This window comes from Tachyglossus aculeatus, chromosome 21, assembly GCF_015852505.1.
Source record: "Tachyglossus aculeatus isolate mTacAcu1 chromosome 21, mTacAcu1.pri, whole genome shotgun sequence".
Taxonomy (NCBI): domain Eukaryota; kingdom Metazoa; phylum Chordata; class Mammalia; order Monotremata; family Tachyglossidae; genus Tachyglossus; species Tachyglossus aculeatus.
Window position 1 is genome coordinate 55,229,227 of NC_052086.1, and position 13,702 is coordinate 55,242,928.

Here is a 13,702-nt window from a genome sequence, read left to right on the forward strand (position 1 = left end):
GGCCGCCCGCCTCGACCTCCCCGCTGAGGGGAACGGCGGGAAACCGGGGGCGCGCCGCGCGCATGCGCAGCTCGCGGCGGCCGCCTCAAAGCGCTGAGGGGAACGGCGGGAAAGCGAAGGGGGCCGCATCGCGCATGCGCAGTCCCGGGCCGCCGCCTTAAAGCGCTACGAGGAGAACGGCGGGAAAGCGAGCTGGCCTGGCGGGGGGGTGGGGGGGGCCGCACTGCGCATGCGCGGTCCGCGCTACGAGGGGAACGGCGGGAAAGCGAGCTGGCCTGGCGGGCGGGGGGGGCATCGCGCATGCGCAGTCCGGGGCGGCCGCCGTAAAGCGCTACGAGAGGAACGGCGGGAAAGCGAGCTGGCCGGGCGGGGGGGCACCCTGCGCATGCGCGGTCCGCCGAGGCCGCCTTAAACCGCTACGAGGGGAACGGCGGGAAAGCGAGCTGGCCTGGCGGGGAGGGAAAGGGGCGCGCACCGCGCATGCGCAGTCCGGGGCGGCCTCCTTAAAGCGCTATGAGGGGAACGGCGGGAAAGCGAGATGGCCTGGCGGGGGGGGGGGGGGGCCGCGCATGCGCAGTCCGGGGCGGCCGCCGTAAAGCGCTACGAGGGGAACGGCGGGAAAGCGAGCTGGCCTGGCGGGAGGGGGGGCACCGCGCATGCGCAGTCCGGGGCGGCCGCCTTAAAGCGCGACGAGGGGAACGGCGGGAAAGCGAGCCGGCCTTGCGGGGGGGGGGCCGCAATGCGCATGCGCGGGCCGTGGATGCCGCCTTAAACCGCTACGAGGGGAACGGCGGGAAAGCGAGCTGGCCTGGAAGGGACTGGGGGAGACGCACCGCGCATGCGCCGTCCGGGGCGGCCGCCTTAAAGCGCTACGAGGGGAACGGCGGGAAAGCGAACCGGCCTGGCCGGGGGGGAGAGGGGGGCGCACCGCGCATGCGCCGTCCGGGGCGGCCGCCTTAAAGCGCTACGGCCCCTGCCCGGGTCCCGGCTGGAGGCGACCCACGGGGCGCGGGTGTACTGCCGCTTTAAGAAGGCGCCAGGCGCCCCCCTGCGGGAAACGGCCGCGCGCCCCTCGACCTGCCCGGGCCCACGCTGACAGGACTAGCCGTAGTCATTCATTCATCCGTTCCTTCTAATAATAATCACTCATTCATTCAATCATATTTATTGAGCGCTTACTGTGTGCAGAGCACTGGACTAAGCGCTTGGGAAGTCCAAGTTGGCAACATATGGAGACGGTCCCTACCCAACAGCGGGCTCACAGGCTAGAAAGGGGAGACAGACAACAAAACTAAAAATATTAACAAAATAAAATCAATATAATAAATATGTGCAAATAAAATAAATAGTACAAATAATAATAATAATGGTATTTGTTAAGCGCTTACTATGTGCAAAGCACTGTTCTAAGCGCTGGGGAGGTTACAAGGGGATCAGGTTCGGTCCCTACCCAACAGCGGGCTCACAGTCTAGAAGGGGGAGACGGAGAACAAAACAAAACATATTAACAAAATCAAATAAATAGAATAAATATTTGCAAATAAAATAAATAAATAAATAGTACAAATAATAATAAGAATGGTATTTGTTAAGCGCTTACTATGTGCAAAGCACTGTTCTAAGCGCTGGGGAGGTGACAAGGGGATCAGGTTCGGTCCCTACCCAACAGCGGGCTCACAGTCTAGAAGGGGGAGACGGAGAACAAAACAAAACATATTAACAAAATCAAATAAATATGTACAAATAAAACAAATAGTACAAATAATAATAATAATGGTATTTGTTAAGCGCTTACTATGTGCAAAGCACTGTTCTAAGCGCTGGGGAGGTTACAAGGGGATCAGGTTCGGTCCCTACCCAACAGCGGGCTCACAGTCTAGAAGGGGGAGACGGAGAACAAAACAAAACATATTAACAAAATCAAATAAATAGAATAAATATTTGCAAATAAAATAAATAAATAAATAGTACAAATAATAATAAGAATGGTATTTGTTAAGCGCTTACTATGTGCAAAGCACTGTTCTAAGCGCTGGGGAGGTTACAAGGGGATCAGGTTCGGTCCCTACCCAACAGCGGGCTCACAGTCTAGAAGGGGGAGACGGAGAACAAAACAAAACATATTAACAAAATCAAATAAATAGAATAAATATGTGCAAATAAAATAAATAAATAAATAGTACTGCTATTACTACTACTACTAATAATAATAATGGTACTTGTTAAGCGCTTACTATGTGCAGAGCACTGTACTAAGCGCTTGGGAAGTACAAATTGGCATCACATAGAGACAGTCCCTACCCAACAGTGGGCTCACAGTCTAAAAGGGGGAGACAGAGAACAGAACCAAACATACCAACAAAATAAAATGAGTAGGATAGAAATGTACAAGTAAAATAAATAAATAAATAAATAGCTACTACTAATAATAATAATAATGGTACTTGTTAAGCGCTTACTACGTGCAAAGCACTGTTCTAAGTGCTGGGGAGGTTACAAAGTGACCAGGTTCGGTCCCTACCCGACAGAGGGCTCACAGTCTAGAAGGGGGAGACAGACCACAAAACAAAACATATTAACAAAATAAAATAGAATAAATATGTACAAATAAAATAAATAGTACAAATAATAGTAATAATGGTACTTGTTAAGCGCTTACTATGTGCAAACACTGTTCTAAGCGCTGGGGAGGTTACAAGGGGATCGGGTTCGGTCCCTACCCAACAGCGGGCTCGCAATCTAAAAGGGGGAGCCGGAGAACAAAACAAAACATATTAACAAAATCAAATAAATAGAATAAATATTTGCAAATAAAATAAATAAATAAATAGTACAAATAATAATAAGAATGGTATTTGTTAAGCGCTTACTATGTGCAGAGCACTGTTCTAAGCGCTGGGGAGGTTACAAGGGGATCAGGTTCGGTCCCTACCCAACAGCGGGCTCACAGTCTAGAAGGGAGAGACGGAGAACAAAACAAAACATATTAACAAAATCAAATAAATAGAATAAATATGTGCAAATAAAATAAATAAATAAATAAATAGTACTGCTATTACTACTACTACTAATAATAATAATGGTACTTGTTAAGCGCTTACTATGTGCAAAGCACTGTTCTAAGTGCTGGGGAGGTTACAAAGTGACCAGGTTCGGTCCCTACCCGACAGAGGGCTCACAGTCTAGAAGGGGGAGACAGACCACAAAACAAAACATATTAACAAAATAAAATAGAATAAATATATACAAATAAAATAAATAGTACAAATAATAATAATAATGGTACTTGTTAAGCGCTTACTATGTGCAAAGCACTGTTCTAAGTGCTGGGGAGGTTACAAGGTGATCAGGTTCGGTCCCTACCCAACCGCGGGCTCACAGTCTAAAAGGGGGAGTCGGAGAACAAAACAAAACATATTAACAAAATCAAATAAATAGAATAAATATGTACAAATAAAATAAATAAATAGTACAGATAATAATAATAATGGTATTTGTTAAGCGCTTACTATGTGCAAACCACTGTTCTAAGCGCTGGGGAGGTTACAAGGTGATAAGGTTCGGTCCCTACCCAACAGCGGGCTCACAGTCTAAAAGGGGGAGATGGAGAACAAAACAAAACATATTAACAAAATCAGATAAATAGAATAAATATGTGCAAATAAAATAAATAAAAATAGTACAGATAATAATAAGAATGGTATTTGTTAAGCGCTTACTATGTGCAAAGCACTGTTCTAAGCACTGGGGAGGTGACAAGGTGATCAGGTTCGGTCCCTACCCAACAGCGGGCTCACAGTCTAAAAGGGGGAGACAGACAACAAAACAAAACATATTAACAAAATAAAATAAATAGAATAAATATGTACAAATAAAATAAATAAATAAATAGTACAAATAATAATAATAATAATGGTATTTGTTAAGCACTTACTACATGCAAAGCACTGTTCTAAGCGCTGGGGAGGTTACAAGGTGATCCGGTTCGGTCCCTACCCAACAGCGGGCTCACAGTCTAGAAAGGGGAGATGGACAACATAACAAAACATATTAATAAAATAAATAGTACAAATAATAATAATAATGGTATTTGTTAAGCCCTTACTATGTGCAAAGCACTGTTCTAAGTGCTGGTGAGGTTACAAGGTGATTAGGTTCAGGCCCTACCCAACAGCGGGCTCGTAGTCTAAAAGGGGGAGATGGAGAACAAAACAAAACATATTAACAAAATAAAATAAATAGAATAAATATGTAGAAATAAAATAAATAAATAAATAAATAGTACAAATAATAATAATAATAATAATGGTATTTTTTAAGCGCTTACTATGTGCAAAGCACTGTTCTAAGTGCTGGGGAGGTTACAAGGTGATCAGGTTGTCCAATTGGGGGCTCACAGTTTTAATCTCCATTTTACAGATGAGGTCTCACCGTGGTCTAGTGGTGGACGTCTAATGTCCTCACCGTGCCTCGTTCTCGCCCGTCCTCCTTCCCTTCCCCACAGCACCTGTATATATGTTTGTACGGATTTATTACTCTATTTGGTTATTTCATTTGGACATATTTATTCTATTTATTTTATTTGGTTAATATGCGTTGTTTTGTTGTCTGTCTCCCCCTTCTAGCCTGTGAGCCCGCTGTTGGGTAGGGACCGTCTCTACATGTTGCCAACTTGGACTTCCCAAGCGCTTAGTCCAGTGCTCTGCACACAGTAAGTGCTCAATAAATTTGAATGAATGAATGAATGGGGATGAAGACTGTGAGCCCCCCGTGGGACAACCTGATCACCTTGTAACCTCCCCAGCGCTTAGAACAGTGCTTTGCACATAGTAAGTGCTTAATAAATGCCATTATTATTATTGTTAATAAGCTCTTCTGTCTTCTCCATCCCCTAATTCTTCATTTCTTCTAGACTGTGAGCCCACTGTTGGGTAGGGACTGTCTCTAGATGTTGCCAACTTGGACTTCCCAAGCGCTTAGTCCAGTGCTCTGCACACAGTAAGCGCTCAATAAATACGATTGAATGAATGAATGAATGAAATTCATCCATTTCTTCTATTTATTTCACTGCAGGTGCTCTTTTGCGTTTTACCTCTAGGCTGTAAGCTCCTTGTCTCCACACTGTCATTCAAGCATCATTTATTCTTTATTTGGTTATTTAGTTATTTCACTGCAGGTACTCTTTGGCGTTTTACCTCTTGTCTCTAGACTGCCATTTCATTCATTCATTCAGACTGTCATTCAAGCATCATTTATTCTTTATTTGTTTATTTAGTTATTTCACTGCAGGTACTCTTTGGCGTTTTACCTCTTGTCTCTAGACTGCCATTTCATTCATTTAGTCTTTATTTGTTTATTTAGTTATTTCACTGCAGTTACTCTTTAGCGTTTTACCTCTTGTCTCTAGACTTCCATTTCATGCATTCATTCATTCATTCAAACTGTCATTCAAGCATCATTTATTCTTTGTTTATTTACTTATTTCGCTGCAGGTACTCTGGCGTTTTACCTCTTGTCTCTAGAGTGCCATTCATTCATTCAGACTGCCATTCAAGCATCATTTATTCTTTATTTGTTTAGTTATTTCATTTATTCATTCATTCAGACTGTCATTCAAGCATCATTTATTCTTTGTTTATTTGTTTATTTAGTTATTTCACTGCAGGTACTCTTGTCTCTAGACTGCCATTTCATTCATTCATTCATTCAATCGTATGTATTCAGCGCTTACTGTGCACAGAGCACTGTACTAAGCGCTTGGGAAGTCCAAGTTGGCAACATCTAGAGACGGTCCCTACCCAACAACGGGCTCACAGTCTAGAAGGGGGAGACAGACAAGGCGAAATATATTAACAAAATAAAATAAATAGAATAGTAAATATGTACAAGTAAAATAAATAGAGTAATAAATCTGTACAAACATATATACAGGTGCTGTGGGGAGGGGAAGGAGGTAGGGCGGGGGGAGGGGGAGAGGAAGGGGGGGCTCAGTCTGGGAAGGCCTCCTGGAGGAGGTGAGCTCTTCTTTGTTTATTTATTTATTTCACTGCAGGTACTCTTTTGCGTGTTACCTCTAGGCCGTAAGCTCCTTGTCTCTAGACTGCCATTTATTCATCATTTATTCTTTGTTTATTTATTTCACTGCAGGAACTCTTTTGCGTTTTACCTCTAGGCTATAAGTTCCTTGTCTCCAGACTGCCATTCATTCATTTATCATTTATTTATTTTACTGCACGTACTTTCTTCGCGTTTTACCTCTAGACTGTAAGCTCCTTGTCTCCAGGCTGTCATTCGTTCATCATTTATTCTTTATTTATTTCACTGCAGTTACTCTTTTGCGTTTTACCTCTAGGCTCCTTGGCTCTGGACTGTCATTCATTCATTCATTCGCTCTTCATTTATTTATTTTGCTGCAGGTACCCCCTTGGCGTTTTACCTCTAGACTGTAAGCGAGTTGTCTCTAGACTGTCATTCATTATTTGTTTATCTATTTTACTGCAGGTATTCTTTTGGCGTTTAACCTCTAGACTGTAAGCAAGTTGTCTCTAGACTGTCATTCATTGTTTATTTTTCTGCAGGTACTCTGGCGTTTTACCTCTAGACTTTAAGCGAGTTGTCTCTAGACTGTCATAAATTCATTAAATTCTTTATTTTACTGCAGGTACTCTTTTGCATTTTACCTCTAGGCTGTAAGCTCCTGGTCTCTAGACTTTCATTCATTCATTATTTATTTATTTTACTACAGGTACTCTCTTGGCGTTTTACCTCTAGACTTTAAGCAAGTTGTCTCTAGATTGTCATAAATTCATTAAATTCTTTATTTTACTGCAGGTATTCTTTTGCATTTTACCTCTAGGCTGTAAATTCCTTGTCTCTAGACTGTCATTCATTCATTATTTATTTATTTTACTGCAGGTACTCTCTTGGCGTTTTACCTCTAGACTTTAAGCAAGTTGTCTCTAGACTGTCATAAATTTATTAATTCTTTATTGTACTGCAGGTACTCTTTTGCATTTTACCTCCAGGCTGTAAACTCCTTGTCTCTAGACTGCCATTCATTCATTATTTATTTAATTTTACTGCAGGTACTCTCTTGGCATTTTGCCTCTAGACTTTAGGCAAGTTGTCTCTAGACTGTCATAAATTCATTAAATTCTTTATTCTACTGCAGGCACTCTTTTGCATTTTACCTCTAGGCTGTAAACCCCTTGTCTCTAGGCTGTCATTCATTATTTATTTATTTTACTGCAGGTACTCTCTTGGCGTTTTACCTCTAGACTTTAAGCAAGTTGTCTCTAGACTGTCATAAATTCATTAAATTCTTTATTGTACTGCAGGTACTCTTTTGCATTTTACCTCTAGGCTGTCATTCATTCATTATTTATTTATTTTACTGCAGGTACTCTCTTGGCGTTTTACCTCTAGACTTTAAGCAAGTTGTCTCTAGACTGTCATAAATTCATTAAATTCTTTATTTTACTGCAGGTACTCTTTTGCATTTTACCTCTAGGCTGTAAGCTCCTTGTCTCTAGACTGTCATTCATTCATTATTTATTTATTTTACTTCAGGTATTCTCTTGGCGTTTTACCTCTAGACTTTAAGCAAGTTGTCTCTAGACTGTCATAAATTCATTAATTCTTTATTTTACTGCAGGCACTCTTTTGCATTTTACCTCTAGGCTGTAAACTCCTTGTCTCCAGACTGTCATTCATTCATTATTTATTTAATTTTACTGCAGGTACTCAGCGTTTTACCTCTGGACTTGAAGCAAGTTGTCTCTAGACTGTCATAAATTCATTAATTCTTTATTGTACTGCAGGTACTCTTTTGCATTTTACCTCTAGGCTGTAAACCACTTGTCTCTAGACTGTCATTCATTCATTATTTATTTATTTTACTGCAGGTACTCTCTTGGCGTTTTACCTCTAGACTTTAAGCAAGTTGTCTCTAGACTGTCATAAATTCATTAAATTCTTTATTTTACTGCAGGTACTCTTTTGCATTTTACCTCTAGGCTGTAAGCTCCTTGTCTCTAGACTGTCATTCATTCATTCATTATTTATTTTACTTCAGGTATTCTCTTGGCGTTTTACCTCTAGACTTTAAGCAAGTTGTCTCTAGACTGTCATAAATTCATTAATTCTTTATTGTACTGCAGGCACTCTTTTGCATTTTACTTCTAGGCAGTAAGCTCCTTGTCTCCAGACTGTCATTCATTCATTATTTATTTAATTTTACTGCAGGTACTCAGCGTTTTACCTCTGGACTTGAAGCAAGTTGTCTCTAGACTGTCATAAATTCATTAATTCTTTATTGTACTGCAGGTACTCTTTTGCATTTTACCTCTAGGCTGTAAACCACTTGTCTCTAGACTGTCATTCATTCATTATTTATTTATTTTACTGCAGGTACTCTCTTGGCGTTTTACCTCTAGACTTTAAGCAAGTTGTCTCTAGACTGTCATAAATTCATTAAATTCTTTATTTTACTGCAGGTACTCTTTTGCATTTTACCTCTAGGCTGTAAGCTCCTTGTCTCTAGACTGTCATTCATTCATTCATTATTTATTTTACTTCAGGTATTCTCTTGGCGTTTTACCTCTAGACTTTAAGCAAGTTGTCTCTAGACTGTCATAAATTCATTAATTCTTTATTGTACTGCAGGCACTCTTTTGCATTTTACTTCTAGGCAGTAAGCTCCTTGTCTCCAGACTGTCATTCATTCATTATTTATTTAATTTTACTGCAGGTACTCAGCGTTTTACCTCTGGACTTGAAGCAAGTTGTCTCTAGACTGTCATAAATTCATTAATTCTTTATTGTACTGCAGGTACTCTTTTGCATTTTACCTCTAGGCTGTAAACCACTTGTCTCTAGACTGTCATTCATTCATTATTTATTTATTTTACTGCAGGTACTCTCTTGGCGTTTTACCTCTAGACTTTAAGCAAGTTGTCTCTAGAGTGTCATAAATTCATTAAATTCTTTATTTTACTGCAGTTACTCTTTTGCATTTTACCTCTAGGCTGTAAGCTCCTTGTCTCTAGACTGTCATTCATTCATTATTTATTTATTTTACTGCAGATACTCTCTTGGCGTTTTACCTCTAGACTTTAAGCAAGTTGTCTCTAGACTGTCATAAATTCATTAATTCTTTATTGTACTGCAGGCACTCTTTTGCATTTTACTTCTAGGCAGTAAGCTCCTTGTCTCTAGACTGTCATTCATTCATTATTTATTTATTTTACTTCAGATACTCTCTTGGCGTTTTACCTCTAGACTTTAAGCAAGTTGTCTCTAGATGTCATAAATTCATTAAATTCTTTATTGTACTGCAGGTACTCTTTTGCATTTTACCTCTAGGTGGTAAACTCCTTGTCTCTAGACTGTCATTCATTCATTATTTATTTATTTTACTGCAGGTACCCTCTTGGTGTTTTACCTCTAGACTGTAAGCGAGTTGTCTCTAGACTGTCATTCATTATTTGTTTATCTATTTTACTGCAAGTACTCTTTTGGCGTTTTACCTCTAGACTTTAAGCAAGCTGTCTCTAGACTCATAAATTCATTAATTCTTTATTTTACTGCAGGCACTCTTTTGCATTTTACCTCTAGGCTGTAAGCTCCTTGTCTCTAGACTGTCATTCATTCATTATTTATTTATTGTACTGCAGGTACTCTCTTGGCATTTTACCTCTAGACTTTAAGCAAGTTGTCTCTAGAGTGTCATAAATTCATTAAATTCTTTATTTTACTGCAGTTACTCTTTTGCATTTTACCTCTAGGCTGTAAGCTCCTTGTCTCTAGACTGTCATTCATTCATTATTTATTTATTTTACTGCAGATACTCTCTTGGCGTTTTACCTCTAGACTTTAAGCAAGTTGTCTCTAGACTGTCATAAATTAATTCTTTGTTTTATTGCAGGTGGCCTTTTCTAGGCTGTAAACTCCTTGTCTCTAGACTGTCATTCATTCATTCACTCTTCATTTATTTGTTTATTTTCCTGCAGGTAATTTCTTGGCGTTTTACCTCTAGACTGGAAACCTGTCTCTACAGTGTAAGCTCGTTGTGGGCAGGAACTATGTCCATTTTTTGTTGTATTGTATTCTCCCAAGTGCTTAGTTCATTCAATCATATTTAGACTGTGAGCCCACTGTTGGGTAGGGACCGTCTCTATATGTTGCCAATTTGTACTTCCCAAGCGCTTAGTACAGTCCTCTGCACATAGTAAGCGCTCAATAAATACGATTGATGATGATGATGATGATTAAGTGCTTACTGTGTGCAGAGCCCTGTACTGAGCACTTGGGAGGGTACAATAAACAGTTGTCTCTATATGTTGCCAACTTGTACTTCCCAAGCGCTTAGTACAGTGCTCTGCACACAGTAAGCGCTCAATAAATATGATTGATTGATTGATTGATTGACATTCCCTGCCCACAATGAGATCACAGTTTGGGGCTGGGGGGGCGGGGACGCGGAGAAGGACATCAATACAAATAAATATAATTACAGATATGTACATAAGTGCTGTGCAGCTGGTGAGGTGGGAAGCGCAACGGGAGCAAGTCAGGGCAATGCAGAAGGGAGTGGGAGATGAGGAAAAGTGGGGTTTGGTCTGGGAAGGCCTCTTGGAGGAGATGGGCCTTCAATAATAATCATAATGTTGGTATTTGTTAAGCGCTTACTATGTGCCAAGCACTGTTCTAAGTGCTGGGGTAGATACAAGATAATCAGGATGTCCCATGTGGGGCTCACAGTCTTCATCCCCATTTTCCAGACGAGGGAACCGAGGCCCAGAGAAGTGAAGTGACTTGCCCAAGGTCACCCAGCTGACACGTGGCGGAGCCGGGATTTGAACCCACGACCTCTGACTCCAAAGCCCGGGCTCTTTCCACTGAGCCACGCTGCTTCCCAAGGCTGCTTCCATAAGGCTTTGAAGGTGGGGGAGAGTGGTTATCTGTCGGATTTGAGGACGGAGGGAGGGAGGGAGGGAGGGAGGAGTCTTCTAGACTGTGAGCCCACTGTTGGGTAGGGACCGTCTCTATATGTTGCCAACTTGGACTTCTCAAGCGCTTAGTACAGTGCTCTGCATGCAGTAAGCGCTCAATAAATACGATTGACTGATTGGAGGGCGTTCCAGGCCAGAAGCAGGACATGGGTGGTCCAGGGGTCGGTGGCGAGACAGACCGGACGGAGGCACAGTGAGCAGGTTAGCATCAACTTGTCCTTCCCAAGCGCTTAGTACAGTGCTCTGCACACAGTAAGCGCTCAATAAATATGACTGAATGAGTGAGTGAATCAGAGGAGCAGAGTGTGCGGGCTGGGTTGTAGAAGAAAAGTCAGGTGAGTAGAATCAATCAATCAATCAATCGTATTTATTGAGCGCTTACTGTGTGCAGAGCACTGTACTAAGCGCTTGGGAAGTACAAGATGGCAACATATAGAGACGGTCCCTACCCAACAGTGGGCTCACAGTCTAAAAGGGGGAGACAGAGAAGAAAACCAAACATACTAACAAAATAAAATAAATAGAATAGATATGTACAAGTAAAATAAAAAATAAGAGTAATATGTACAGGCACATATACATATATATATGTATAGAAGTGGGTAAGGTGATGGACTGCTTTAAAGCCAATGGTGAGTCTTTGATACGGAAGTGGATAGGCAACCACTGGCCTATCCACAGTGCCCTGCACACAGTAAGCGCTCAATAAATATGATTGAATGAATGAAAGAGATCAAGGTTTGGGCCCTGCACTTCTGTGATGGACAGGAGTTTGGGAATTTATAAACCATCCCGGGGTCGGGAGTGTGTGGAGGGAGATAATAATGATGGCATTTATTAAGCGCTTACTCTGTGCAAAGCACTGTTCTAAGCCCTGGGGAGGTTACGAGGTGCTCACCTCCTCCAGGAGGCCTTCCCAGACTGAGCCCCTTCCTTCCTCTCCCCCTCGTCCCCCTCTCCATCCCCCTCATCTTACCTCCTTCCCTTCCCCCCAGCACCTGTATATATGTATATATGTTTGTACATATTTATCTATTTATTTATTTTACTTGTACATATCTATTGTATTTATTTTATTTTGTTAGTATGTTTGGTTTGGTTCTCTGTCTCCCCCTTTTAGACTGTGAGCCCACTGTTGGGTAGGGACTGTCTCTATATGTTGCCAACTTGTACTTCCCAAGCGCTTAGTCCAGTGCTCTGCACACAGTAAGCGCTCAATAAATACGATTGATTGATCGATCCCTCCTGCAGGACCAGGAACTAAACCACAGTCCGTTTCCCCCTCTAGTCTGTAAGCTGTAACGTGTCTACCAAGTCTGCTGTATTGTAATATAATAATGACATTTGTTAAGCGCTTACTATGTGCAAAGCACTAGCGCTTGCAACACTGCTCTGCATAAAGTGAGCGCTCAGTAAGTGCAACTGATTGATTGTCAGTTTGAGCAGGGTCACTGTTAAGTAGCAGGTCTCTGTAAGCACCACAGCCCAGAAGAGTTCAGAAAGTTGTGGTTTATTTAGTAGACTACACTCTTTCCTATGAAGCTGGGCCCCAGATGGGAATTTTTGAGCAATTACTGTGTGTCGAACACTGTACTACTACTAATAATAATGATGGCATTTATTAAGCGCTTACTATGTGCAAAGCACTGTTCTAAGCGCTGGGGAGGTTACAAGGCGATCAGGTTGTCCCACCGGGGGCTCACAGTCTTCATCCCCATTTTTACAGATGAGGGAACTGAGGCCCAGAGAAGTGAAGTGACTTGCCCAAAGTCACCCAGCTGACAATTGGCAGAGCCGGGATTTGAACCCATGACCTCTGACTCCAAAGCCCGGGCTTTTTCCATTGAGCCACACTGCTTCTCTATTCTCGGTAGATAGAAGGATGCGGGGCTGGGACCGGGGCAGCGCTGAAAGACTCACCTGGCACCAGGATGGGGCTGCAGGCGCCTACGGAAGGCAGAGGAATGGTGTGTGTCTCCCTTCCCTCTCCTCCACCCCTTGGCTCTTCCTGCTCCCCATGCCTCTGGGTCCCAGGGTCTGAGGGGAGGAGTGGGGGTTAACTGGGAGAGGCCTCAGCATCTTTGCCCATCCCTGCCCGCCTTGCCCCCACTCCTGCCGAGGGTCAAGTGGTCCAGGTATCCCCCCCACCTTGACTTTCGGCTCACCCGATGCCCAGCCCAGTGCCCACAGGCGGGACCGGTGGATTCTGGACCAGAGCAGAAACTCCTCACCCTGGGCTTCCAGGCTGTCCATCCCCTCGCCCCCTCCTACCTCACCTCCCTTCTGTCCTTCTCCAGCCCAGCCCGCACCCTCCGCTCCTCCACCGCTGATCTCCTCACTGTACCTCGCTCTCGCCTGTCCCGCCATCGACCCCCGGCCCACGTCATCCCCCGGGCCTGGAATGCCCTCCCTCTGCCCATCCGCCAAGCTAGCTCTCTTCCTCCCTTCAAGACCCTGCTGAGAGCTCACCTCCTCCAGGAGGCCTTCCCAGACTGAGCCCCTTCCTTCCTCTCCCCCTCTCCATCCCCCCTTCTTACCTCCTTCCCTTCCCCACAGCACCTGTATATATGTAGATATGTTTGTACATATTTATTACTCTATTTATTTATTTACTTTACTTGTACATATCTATTCTATTTATTTTATTCGGTTAGTATGTTTGGTTTTGTTGTCTGTCTCCCCCTTCTAGA